Genomic DNA, 12,842 nt, shown 5'->3' with positions numbered 1-12,842 from the left:
ATAAGGGTTGTAATTTTTTCTGACTAACTTAGAAAATGAAAGTTTTTCATGAGAATAATTTGTAGTGTGGACTTCCTGTCACTTCAGAGTTGCAAATTAAGGGAAAAAACAAAACAAAACAAAACAAACAAAAAAATGCATGTTTGATCAGCTGTTATATTGTTAATGAAGGTAACTGCATGCTCATTCTCTTAAAGGAAAAGAGACTGGAATGGGTACATGAAAAATAATCAGGTCATTTATAGCTTTCTTACAAAGCAGAACAAAATTTGTTTAAGATTTAAAAGTAAAAAACAAAACAAAACAACACTCTAAATCTCAGACAGCAGCAGAGAAAAATAACACCCAGCCCTATGTAATGTTATATTCTTCAGAAAAAAATAAAAACATTAATTTTTTATCATAAAGCAAAACAAAAATAAACAATAACTGGGGTAAGAATCTATCATCAAGTAGGAGAATTCTTCTCACCTTATCTATTTTAATCTAGAAAAATGATGAGACAGACTGTAAGACACAAGTACATAACTATACATTCTTAAAATCAACATGCTCTTCTGCATTTAGCTAATGGGTTTGGGTGAACATTTGTAATAGCTTAAATGTACAATGAATCAAGCTGTATAATGTGACTCCTCTACTTTTGGAAGTCACTTAAAACTGGTCACAAATATATTCATAGAATATTTTTACTGTTGCATCAACTAAAAGCAGAGTACCAAGCACACAGTGGAACACAAAAGTTTGAGCCATAAATCAAGTGCCAGATTGAAAGGATCTTGTCCATCTTACACCAAGACTTTACCATCTCAATACCCACTCATAAGAAACTTGTATGGATGCCACTTAATAGCTATTTTTACCTGCTTGTATCTCTGGAAGGTTGGTCCAGTGTACATTTTTTGGGTGGTATCTTACTCTATTACTAGAGCACGTTATATTTAGAAAGTTGTGGAGATTCTCCTTTTATGAAGAATCTAAACAATGCTCTTAAAGTAGATTTTTAAACTAGATATGAAGACTCCCACCCTCATTGCCTCAAGTGCCCTGTTGCTTTACACTGGGAGAAGCAATCTACTTTGTTCAGACTTTCTGTGCTCTCAATGTGTTGTAGAGAATAGAAAAAAAGTGGACGATGTCCCATCCATTACATGTGTAGTTGCCCCATTACTTTACAGCATAATGTGGTTCAGTTTCAGTTCATAAAAAATCACTCCTTTGCCATAAAGAACTCAATGTATTATAGCTTGTATAAAAAGAGTATTTTGAAGTGAGCATCTGATTTATTCACCATAAAATACTAAATAACTTGATGACCTCTAACTGATCTATGGTGCACCAATCATTCCTGAGGAATTTCAATTTTCCTTCAATCCATATGAAATACATTCAGGTACATATTGCAAGAAGACTAATGCAAACTGCCCAGTTTTGCAAATAGTGTATGCAAGATGCCAATGGCATATATTATTTACATCAAGGATTCCATGATTTCACTTAGCATAATCCCACTTAGCTGGAAAAAGACATTCAAGTTTTCCCTGACAGTTTAAAATAGTAATTGCAAGGAAAAAGGAAGAATTAGATATGGTTTGCAAGACAAAGAAGGAAGAAATATTAATATATTGATTAAAGGTCAGAGTAAAACATATTGCTAAGTAAAAATATATTTTTCCCCTTCTTTTGTGTGCAAAGCAATTCTTCTATTCAGTGTGAATGCAGAAATGTCCTTGTGTGTTCAGCAAATAAATACAGATACCCAAAGTCTGGTCCTTGTAATGACACACAGAGCAGAATGACTGAAATCATTGTAATTGAAATTACTAATTTTCAGTCATGATTTAAATGAACAAGTAGGATATAAATCCAAATGAGAAACTGAGGATGGCTTACTGGGTCAAAATAAATGTCCATTTCCCTCATATCCAGTGAGAAGTGCATGTTGAACTGAAGTAGATGTCTGAGGACAGAGTATAAAACAGGACGCATGCAGAAATACATCCTTTGAGAATCCTCCCAGATTTTGCTTGAATCTAAGGTTTTAATAACATGATTTAATTTTGCTTTGCGCTTTGTACTACTCAACTATCATTCTAAAGAGAGATTATCTACCATCAGTTACTTCAGTTTGAGACATCTTTTTTTTTTTTTTTTACTTAGTTGGATGAGTTTTGAGACTATATACATAGATACAAATATAGATGTGTGTAAATACATACATTATAGGGTTTGCAGGACATTTTTATGGACAATTATTTTCATTTATATGATGTTAGAAAAAGATGAATGATAAATTTTCTTATTTACATAGTGTCTATTTTTAACTTATTATTTCTGGCAAGCTGTATTTGATAGGAAAGCTCAATTCAATTTATGAATGTACAGGTCACCGATGTAGTTTTTTGTTATTAACTAGAGAAAAAAAAAAAAAAAACAAATTTAAATATGCCAAGTATATAAGAAAAAAAAGTACATTTATAAAAATATTCTTTATATTTAAAGCTAATTTATTAAGGAAAGGAAATCATTCTTCATTAAAAAATTGCAAGTATTTATGTGTGACTATCATGTCCATGCCAGAAGGCTGGAATCAAGAACTCAGTGTCACTCAAGCAATCACAGGGGTTTCAGGGTTCCCTGCTCTGGACAGATTTAAAAGTAGATTGAGAAATACTTTGAGAAACTAATAGGGTTTAGATCCAATTGGATTTATACCCAATTTGCCAAAGCCAAGATACGTTTTGATTAAAACATATAAATTGAATGAAACAGCAGGTTTTGAAAAAAGTTTAGTTTATGTCAAAGCAATTTCCAGTTAGGTTTACAGACTAATGATGGGAGGACAAAGCTGTAGGGTGGAAGAAATTTATCCTGTGAACGGCAAAGTATTCAACACTCAACACTCAACAGAAATTTAGAATTGAATGGGGTGATAACATTTCAATAGGAAATGAGAATGTATATAGTCTATATTATATGGAACTAGTCAGTTGGTTTTTTGTTTGTTTTTCTGGTGTACTATAGAGAAGTAAATGAAAAACAACAGCAAATATAAGTCCATCTGGAGCATCTTCTCCACTGGGGAATACTGTGACTGCTAACATATAAGAAAAGTGTTTTTCCCAGTTGTCAAAATAGTCAGAGAGTGAGAGCTACAAAATAGTCATAGGATTTGTGTGGTTCTCTGAACTCTAATTTACTCTTACATAATGGAAAAAAAAAAAGAAGAATATAAACTAAGTCTGTTGTTGTTCGGCAAGACCAAAAGAAAGTTTGTGATCTAGTTATACTCTGGAATAGGTTATGGACTAAAATCCTTAATTGGAAGTGGAAGTCTAAAGAGACTGAAATAACAGAACTGTAGGGGTTGGAAGGGACCTTGAGAGATCATCGGATCCAACCCTCCGAAATAGGTCATTGGATTTAAAACAAACAAAAGTGCAATAATACAACAAAAAGCATGTTCTGTGGAAATGCATTCAAATTATCTTTTTTTTTTTTTTCATTATTAATTCCAATTTCAGCTGGAATGTATACCTTTGTGCAAAGTGGCCTTACCACCTCATTTTGGCAGCCCATAGGACTTTCAGTGATGTTCAAAATCTTGCACAAGGTGAGCAGAACTCAAGGTATTTCAAGTGATTACTGTGACAGAGTCATGTCCTTGATAGATCAGGCACAGAAAAGACTACCAAGCATCCATTTTGTAGTCATCATGCAAGTTGATACTGACATTTAGAGTTCAAGCCTTACAACGAACAAACAAAGAAAAGTGTTCTGCTCTCAACATTGCCATGTCTTGATCTTTCTTTGATTCTGGGCATGCATGGCTTCTATGACCTCTGTGCCATGACATACAGGATTCAGTGAAACCACAGCCTCCTTACATAGATTTATATTGCTTTTAGTTTCCTTCTCGTGTTGATCCAGATCTCTGAAGGTCAGAAAATAAGCTGCCTGACTTCATACCACAATGCATCAAACAAAGCAAACTGCCTCAACTTTCTACTAAAGGGCTGGTGGGGCATTTTACAACAAACAAGTATCTCTACAGCTGGCTGCACCTCACTGTCCTTTACTTGCTTGTGAAAGGATGTTTTCTCATGGCAGATGCAAGAAGGCTTTTATAATTCTGTAGGTTCCTCAAATGCAAAGAGAAACTGGATCCCTCTTTCTCACCTCCAGGCAGACATGCAGCGTGGACAAATGCATTCAGGTTACTGCTGAAACAGTGAATAGCTAATTTTTACTTACTGTGCATTCAGTGTAGCTACCAGTGTCACTGCGAGGTGACTGAGGCTGATGTAGATGTCAAAGCTTATCAGATCTGAATGGCAGTGCCAGCCTTCTTCATATACCACTTTCTTTTCCACATGTGCACAAGCTTCATCAGTAAGGACCATCAGCTTGCCTTTATTACGGCTCCTTAGAACCTTTCCCCTGGTTGTTAGGTGCTCTTTCTTTTCCTCCCAAGTCTTTGTGTTTCTATCCATGTTTAAATTGTACGGTGAAACGCTCACTTCAGGGGGTAGCAATTAATTATTATTTCTCTGCAAATGTTTGGGATTCCTCTGTGTGCTGCAAAAATGGAATTGGGACTAATGTAAACCTGTCAAATCGCTTCATAAAAGAAGGCTGCTATCAGTCAGGTAGCCATTGTTGCTCAGACCAAGGGACTACTTAAAAGCCAGTGCAGCTCTGAGAAACTTCCTAATGATGGGTCTTTCAGAAAAAGAAAAGTCATATTTCAAAGGCTTTAGCAGCTAGGAATTATGCAGCTAGGGATTAGGAAAAGGGCTGTAGTATTCTGAAGAGCTAGCTCCGCTGAGAAGAGTTAGCTCTCCCCAGCCGTATTAGTGTGCCCACATGGGGTGGGAGGTGGGGAGGAAGTTTTGGTAGAAAATTTTCTGATTGGAGAAAGAAAAAAAGAACATTTTCTTCTCAGTATAACAGAACAGTTATCTTTGTATTGTTCAACCTATACATGCCAAAACCTAGGAAAAGTACACTTGTGTCTTCTGCTTCATTTCATGCTATTCTGTCCACTATATAGTGTACCCAAACAGCATTACGCTGTTGCATGTTATAGAGTTGCACCTGCTTTACGGGCTATCAGCCATAGCTTGGAGTGAGTCACTTCTGTGACCTCAACTGCTGGTGTGAGGGCAGAACAAAATATAGCCAAGGTAAGGCAATTCACAACATTTTAACCATGCTGAAGAATTGCCCCTACTGAGGAAATCACAGCTACAAAGCAAAGGGGGAAAAGGGAAAGAAAGAAAGAAAGAAAAAAAAAAAAAAAAAGAACATAGAGAAGAAAGTGATAGGGCTTGGGGGCAAGGCTGCTCTTTTACAGGGCTTTCCCATTGTTCATCTCCTTTCAACAGAAAGCCGCAGTTAACAATGGGGCTCTGTTGTCAGATTGATTGTGCTTTATTGCTCTGAAGCATACAACTGATTGCCGGTCTTGCCTTCATCACATAAGTGCTCTCTGTATTCACATCCCTCACTCTATTAGCTGCAGCTGCAAGTCATCTCTGCTGCTGGAATCGGATTTTTCCACTGCCAATTCACGGATGTGTTATAATTGAGTGCACTTGAAGTATCTACCGTATGCACCATTGATATTTAGAACTTCACAAAAGTCTTTTGTTGTTTTTTGGATTCTTTTAAAATTCCTGCACTCTCAGATTTTATCTTGTAGTTTCTGCGGCTTTTCACAGGCTTCTTCTGGTTAGGACTGGATAAGTCAATTTGCTGTCCTCTCCAGGGGATAGAAATAGAACACTGCACTCAATATTTATTGAGACTGCATTTTCTAGCAACAGAAGTTCTTGATATCCATCGGGTTTGTCCCCAAGAAAAGCGGACCGTTGCACATGTTGCTTTTAACCCGATGAAATTGTGAGTCTTCATCCAGTTACAGCATTTTAGTCCTGTTGGCCTGACTTTCTCTCTGAATACAATGGAGGCGGTCCCCTGGCACTATCAGGATTAGGGCGAGATGGTTTGGGCATTTGAAGGGAAGAAGGTATCCAACACTCATGGTGTTAAGCAATTGTATCCCAGTCAAATTGGCCAAATGGTTAATGTGGTGCAACAAACACAGCTGAGCTCACTGCAACCAGGCAGTCAGTCATAGCTCCGAGTATGAACTTTGATGGTTAGGGTGAGCAAAGTCCTAAAAGGTCCATTAGAACAAAATCCCCAGCTGGTCTGACTTGGCCTGGCTCCAGCAGAGCTCCAGGGCTTGCAGAGAACAATGCTAAAAGGCTTTACATAAGCAGTATGTGTTAAAGAGAGCAGGGTGAGAAGGAGGAGAAGACATTAAGCACAGAGAGGTGGGAATGGGGAGACCCAGGGGGCCTGACAGGAAAAATGGATTAATATTTTAAATAGTAAAACTACTAACATCTAAGTTTTGTGCATGATCCCAGGGATATATCATCAGGTTATTTCAGCACGCATTTGGAATTTGACTGTCTATTGAATTGTATCTTTAATGTCATTTTTTAAAAATTATTACAAGTTACTCCTGCTTAATTTCTTTTCATCTTGCACACATGAAAAATGCTACAAAAGACAATAAAAAGACAAATCGGGCTTTTTACAAGCAACACAGAAAGAATACCTTCTGTCTTTCCAGTGTTTCAATTTTCCACAAACTAAGTTACTCAATTTCTAATAGTGAGTCTGACATAAAATTCAGATCAGGTTGATGTACAGGGCTTGATAATCAGGGAGTTATATTGATTGCAGCAGCCATTTGAATAGCAAATTTATCCCACTTTAAATATTGAGTATATATTACTTTTGTCCATAAACAAATCTACTTCACTCTGAGATTATTTAAAGAAGAGGAAAATGTGATTATGTATCTCGGAATATTTCTCCCTCAGAAAGATTATATAACTTTTTTTTTTATTTATTTATTGTAGGTTTGTTTAATGTCAACAGAGAAACAAAAGGTGAAGACAATATAACTTGATTCTTAGCCACTGCAAAATAAACCAGGATTCAACAATGAAGAAAATGCCTTGATAACTGTTTTATGGTCTTATTAACAAAGGAGATTTTCTTTTGAAGTAAGGTCATACAGAGTAAGTATACTACATGTAGCAAAAAACTCTCCAGAAGACATTCATTAGTCAGAACTTTGAATAAAAAAAAAAAAAAAGTAAAATTTATCTGATGCCACAAGACAATAGTGGCTCTTGACCTCAGCCATAATGGAGTTGTCCATCACAGAAAATGAATTTTGTTTTCTGAAGGAACAGTTTTGCAGGAATACTTGACTTTTTAAATGAAAGGTTACAGCATCTACAATCTGCATTAAACTTTACTTTTTTTTTCCCCCATTCTTATGAAGGACAAGGCCTCTTTGCACCTGTGATTTAAAATAGCATCTCAGATGAAAAAGTACCAACTGACTGCGATATAACTACTCCTCTTGCTTTGGGAAGGAAAAAAAAAATCAACTCTACATTTGTTGGTTAAAGGTCTGGGGACTCACGGAGTTTCAGTGCCCTGATAGTCCACACTGGGAGGATACAGAAATTCCTTTCTTGACCTTATAACAGCATTTCCTTCAAAATAAAGCAGCCTGGTAAAATGGTAGATAATCTGATTCTGCCACTGTATGAGAACAGATAACAGTATGCCCTCAAGGACCAGGACTGAAGGACACAACCCAGAACATACTTCCACTGTTCCTTAATAGTAAACAACGAAAGTGGCAAGACAAATTATTCATTACACCTCCCTGAAATCAAGATGACAAAATGGCAATTGATAATGGACACAGTTCTTAGGCTAGTTTATGTTTGATTTCATTTGCATTTCAGCCACCAGTGTGTTTGCAGCTCAGTGAGCCTTTGGGATGATTTAGTCTGATAGACCTAACCTTGTTTTTAAGCAGGAACAAGTTCCACTGAGACAGAATTTGATTTTGCTTGTTTACATGGGTGCTTTGCACTAATACAAACATGCCAGTGGCTGAAACCAGGGGTTTATTCTCATTCTCATGTTGACAGTTAAAGGGAATAGAATGAAAAAAAAAAAAAAAAAAAGGCAATTTAATAGACAAATGCATCACTATTTTTTTAGAATAGAAAATGACTATCACAGCAAATCCTAAATATGGTTCAATGAAAGAAAAGGTTTCCTGAAATTTATGTGGAAAGATGTTTTTGCTTTTGCTCTAAAAAGGTGCTTAGCATAGTAATCTGCTTGCATAACTCTCACTGAAGTAAATATCAGAACAGGGGAACTGGGTCTCATGCACTGAAGTCTTTATCACAGTCCTAGAATCAGAAAACTGAAGACAACAGTATTATGCTAATGGAACATAATGGAGTGGTGGGAGCAATCTGTGTGTAGATTTGGTACATCAGCAAGACTATGAGAACTAAAGAGTGCGAAAGTGATGAAAAGTGAAATGGTTGAGGTCTTTTCCCATCTCTACAAACCAGTGTAGTGTGCACTTCATGCACAAATGCACTTTAGAAGCCCCATGTGTGTTTTTGCTCTGTTTACTGCCTGTGAATGCAGGACAATGGAATGAAGGAGGGGAAGCTGATGTTTTGTAGGCATAGCAATCAAGAGTGTGGAAATACATATACATACAGTACTCAAAAGTTAAATTTTAATCATTCATTTCTGTGCCATCAGAGATTAATACTATGTATTGGAGAAAGATGATGATCTTGAAGGTCTTTTCCAACCTAGGTGATTCAACGAAAGGGAAACCACTTGCCATCTTGAGCCCATGCAATAAGGAAAGGACTTAATAGTTATTGTGTCCAACCAATGATCTGCTTAGCTCAGCAACCTGTCTTTGTCAGTCTCCAAAAAAAGAACGCCTAATAAGAACCACTGCAAGAAAACACACCAATGTGCAATGTGCTGTCAGATGCCAACTGCTTCCAGCTCAGAAACTTCCTGAGTCAGATGTGGTTTCTACTCATTAGTAATCCATTTGTCTAATCTAATATTCTAAATCAGCTTTATAACCATGGTACAGAAAGACAGACATATCCACAGAATATTCATCGACTCTTGAAGGTGGCTACCCAAGATGGCTAAGATGAATTGTCCTTGGATCCTACTCTTCCTGCTTTCAAATTTTGTTACTTAAAGATCACTTTTGGTGTCATATTATATCTTAAAGGGCAGTAATTTCATTGAGGATAGCAGGAAAATCAAAGGGAGAAGTGAATTTGACAATATAAGCAGACACAAAATCTAGTAATAACGTCATCACAGTTTGCCATTTTAATCAATACATTTCATTTGAAAACTATGCACATTATTGGGTCATTTGGGTCAACATGTCCATGTGAAACAAATATACTTAACCGCCCTTTATAGATGGGGAAACTGACTCACAGAGGAGGTCAGGTGAATTGTGAAAGTCACCAGGTGAAGTTTACACCAAGAATTAGGACCCCAGTTTTCTACACCATCCAGTACTCTGAAAATTCAAATATACCTGCTCCCATCCTCCAAATCATATCTTAGATTTTGAGAGCTTGTACATGCAAAGGGATATGGAAAGAAAAACTGGGAAACCTGAATGCTTACCATTCAGCTGTCAGGTAAGGAGCAAGTAGAAACAAATATGTTATATACATTTGTTTTGATTAAACATATTATGTAAATATAATATGCAAATTCTGAGCATCCCTTAGGCTCTTGTCAAGCCCTCAGTATGGTGAAGTTTGGGCTTCCCCACTGTTGATTAAGAAGTTTCCTTGATAGATCTATAAATATGGAACATTAATCTGATGAATGTGATAATTTGCTATTGCAGAAGAGTGTATAAATGCAAATTGATACCATTATTGTTATGCCTGACACGGTGTGAGCCGAAGAGAAAAAAAAAAAAAAAAAAGAAATAAATATTGTCTTTCCCTGTGTAAAGAGCATTTGATTATTGTGTCCGTCCTAGCTATGAACAAAAGAGAGAAAGTCTGGATTCAGGCAGGGAAGCTAGTTCTAGTTGCCCTTTTGATGTAGCACAAAGCCATCACTGCTTCCTTGCAGACTCACTGACCTTGCAAATCTTCATCTATTACTCATGCAGTGTTGAGGAGATTGTATTGGAAACAGAGCACAGAAAAAGACATTTGTTTGTCCTCTGCAGGACTGACATGCAAATGCTGTTTTTGCTGGGCGTTGCAGGGAGATCAGTGACATAGAAGTGTTATGTCAGCTCAAAATAAGCACATATGTTCAAGAAATTTCATTTATGTGAAGAGAATGACCCATCTATGAAGAATAATTGTATTGACACTAACTGAATTGATATCAAATTCAGTACACAACATCTGTTTTGGTAAGATGTATTGATACAGGGAGAGTTTCACAGGAAAAAAACAGTGACTTAGGGCAATGGTAATATATCCTTTTTTTTTTTTTTTTTTTTTTTGTAAACAGAGAGGTCTCATGGTTGAAATGGTGATTGGCAGCTGTCTTGGCCACAGTGACCATGAAGTAGTTGAGTTGAAAATCTTTGGTGATAGGAGAAAAACTACCAGCAAAACTTTAACCTTGAATATGGGGAGGGCAGACTTAATCAGTAAGGTCTCCTGGGAATCTGCCTTTCAAGGTATTGAGGTCCATCTGTGCTGGTCACTTTTTAAGAGACATCTCTTAAGAACACAGGAGCAGGTGATTCTTAAGTGCTGGAAGTCAAGCTGGGGGGGGGGGGGGGTGTGAAGAAAGCCAGCTAGGCTGAGCAGGGCTCTTTTTCTAGAGCTTAGCTGGAAAAGGAATGTGTATGGACACTGGAAGCAAGGTCAGGAGACACAGGAGGACTTCTGAGATGCTGTTTGACAGAAAAAAAATCTCTGTGGCCACAGCTCAGTTACAGCTGAAGTTGGTCAGTACTGTGGGGGACAACAAAAAGAGCTTCCTTAAGTATGTTAACAGCAAAAAGAGGACTAGGGATCTTTGAGCAGGACAACCAGTAGGGAACAATGAAGCACAGAGCTCCAGACACAGAAATTTAGTCTAGAACCATCTTTGGGGAACACAGAGAAAATGTGAACAGGCTATGGGACATTTTGGGCTGGCAATTAAATCCCCTAACTGCATGTCTCTACCTTCTCAGCAAATGGCAGACATCTTATAATGGATCCCATATAAATTTTGGAAGTAGGCAAAAGGAATGAAGATGTTTTTCTACCTGGGGAAAAAAAAAATATATATATATCCACAGAGGATTGCAGTTGATGAGACTTTTCTGGTGGGCATTATATATGCTGTTTTCTGGCCCTTAAACTGTTCTTGCTCAGTGATAAAGCACCTGAGACAAAGGGGACAAAGTAATTTCCTTCCCAAAAGAATTTATAATCCACTGGTTAGAAAAGTGTGCTGGGAGAGGGGAGAGAAGGGAAGAAGGTCTAAGGGCTATGAATCCTGAAGAAGGAGGAAAAAGTAAAATAAATTAATAATAATAAAACAACACACAAACAAAATACAAAGGAAAGACCTCAGGACATTCTGCTCTTTCTTTGCTGTTCCCTTTATTAGACAACAGCAGTTTCAAGATGATTGGCATGGAACCAAACAATTGCCTAGTTCTTGCTGGTACCTCGATTCCAACCTGATCATTTGTTCTTTAACTGCAAGTAAATTATCACATGTGCATATAAGTTTAATCACTTAATCACCCATACAAAATCTACCAGAATAAATGCTGAGGTCTTTGGAAAACAAATACATAAAAAAAACTACTACTTTAGTGTGGAGAACTTTTTTAAAAAAATAACCCAGCAGTAAAGGAATTAATGTCTGTGAAATACTTTGAATGAAATGATGTTATGATGTGTTTGTGCTGTTTTATTAGTGCTAGTTACAGCTGAATGACTCTATTTGTAAATACTGATGGGAAAAAAAGTGGAAAACATTGTGATTTATTCTGGACCCACTCCAAAAAATAACACAGAATATAAAAGTACTGCAACAAAGCAATTTATTTTTTTCAGTGTTTTCACTTTATCCTTCTCTGGGGATCTTCTTAGGAACTTTGTCTCTGCAAACTGTCCCAGATGAAAGTGTACTTATGTATTCTCACACGAGTATGATGCAGCCTGCTGTGTCAGTAGCAGTAATATATTGCATGCAGCTTTGACAACATTTTAGAAAAAAATCAAATCGAATCAGGTGTTCTAAAGATCAAGGAAGAATTTGCAATAACTCAAGAGAAAAGTAATGAATGCTCACTGGCAGTCTAACCAGCAAGTATATTCCTCACATTTTAATTAGAATGGGTACAAATGCACTTACATTGGTATCTGTAAAGGAATAGAAGATAGAAAAGAGTACTTAATGAATTGGGAATTGTAGTGGATTATAAAATGAATACAAATCAACAGCGTCAGTCTGCTGCTAGAAAGAAAAAAGCATTGTCTTAGGCCCTGTGATCATGAGTATCATTTGTATGAAAGGTGAATAACCCTTCTGGCCTTCCAGCACTAAAATCTCACTTGAGTAAGATGAATTTCAGTTCTGGTTACTGACTTACAGAATGATGAGCTTCAGCAAACCTCAAAAAGACTAACTGAAGAACAAAAAACCACCACCAACAACAAAAAAAATAAAGCTTTTATGGAATCCCTAAAGATGAGAAAGAGAAGAATTTCAGGACACATGGAGTTATTTATATATGTACCTTGTACATGCAAAGAAGAGCTGTAAAGGTGAAAGGAATAATATTAGTTTCTATATCCACTATTGATAAAGCAAAATGTCATAGACTTTTCTTTGTACTTTTTTTTTTTTTATTTATTTACCTATTTATTTTTGTCCCCTGATAAGGACAGTAAAACACAGGTCTG

Source organism: Anser brachyrhynchus, assembly GCF_964034855.1.
Source record: "Anser brachyrhynchus genome assembly, chromosome: 4".
Lineage (NCBI taxonomy): Eukaryota > Metazoa > Chordata > Aves > Anseriformes > Anatidae > Anser > Anser brachyrhynchus.
The sequence above is the reverse complement of the archived record's forward strand: the minus strand, read 5'-3'. Positions refer to the sequence as shown.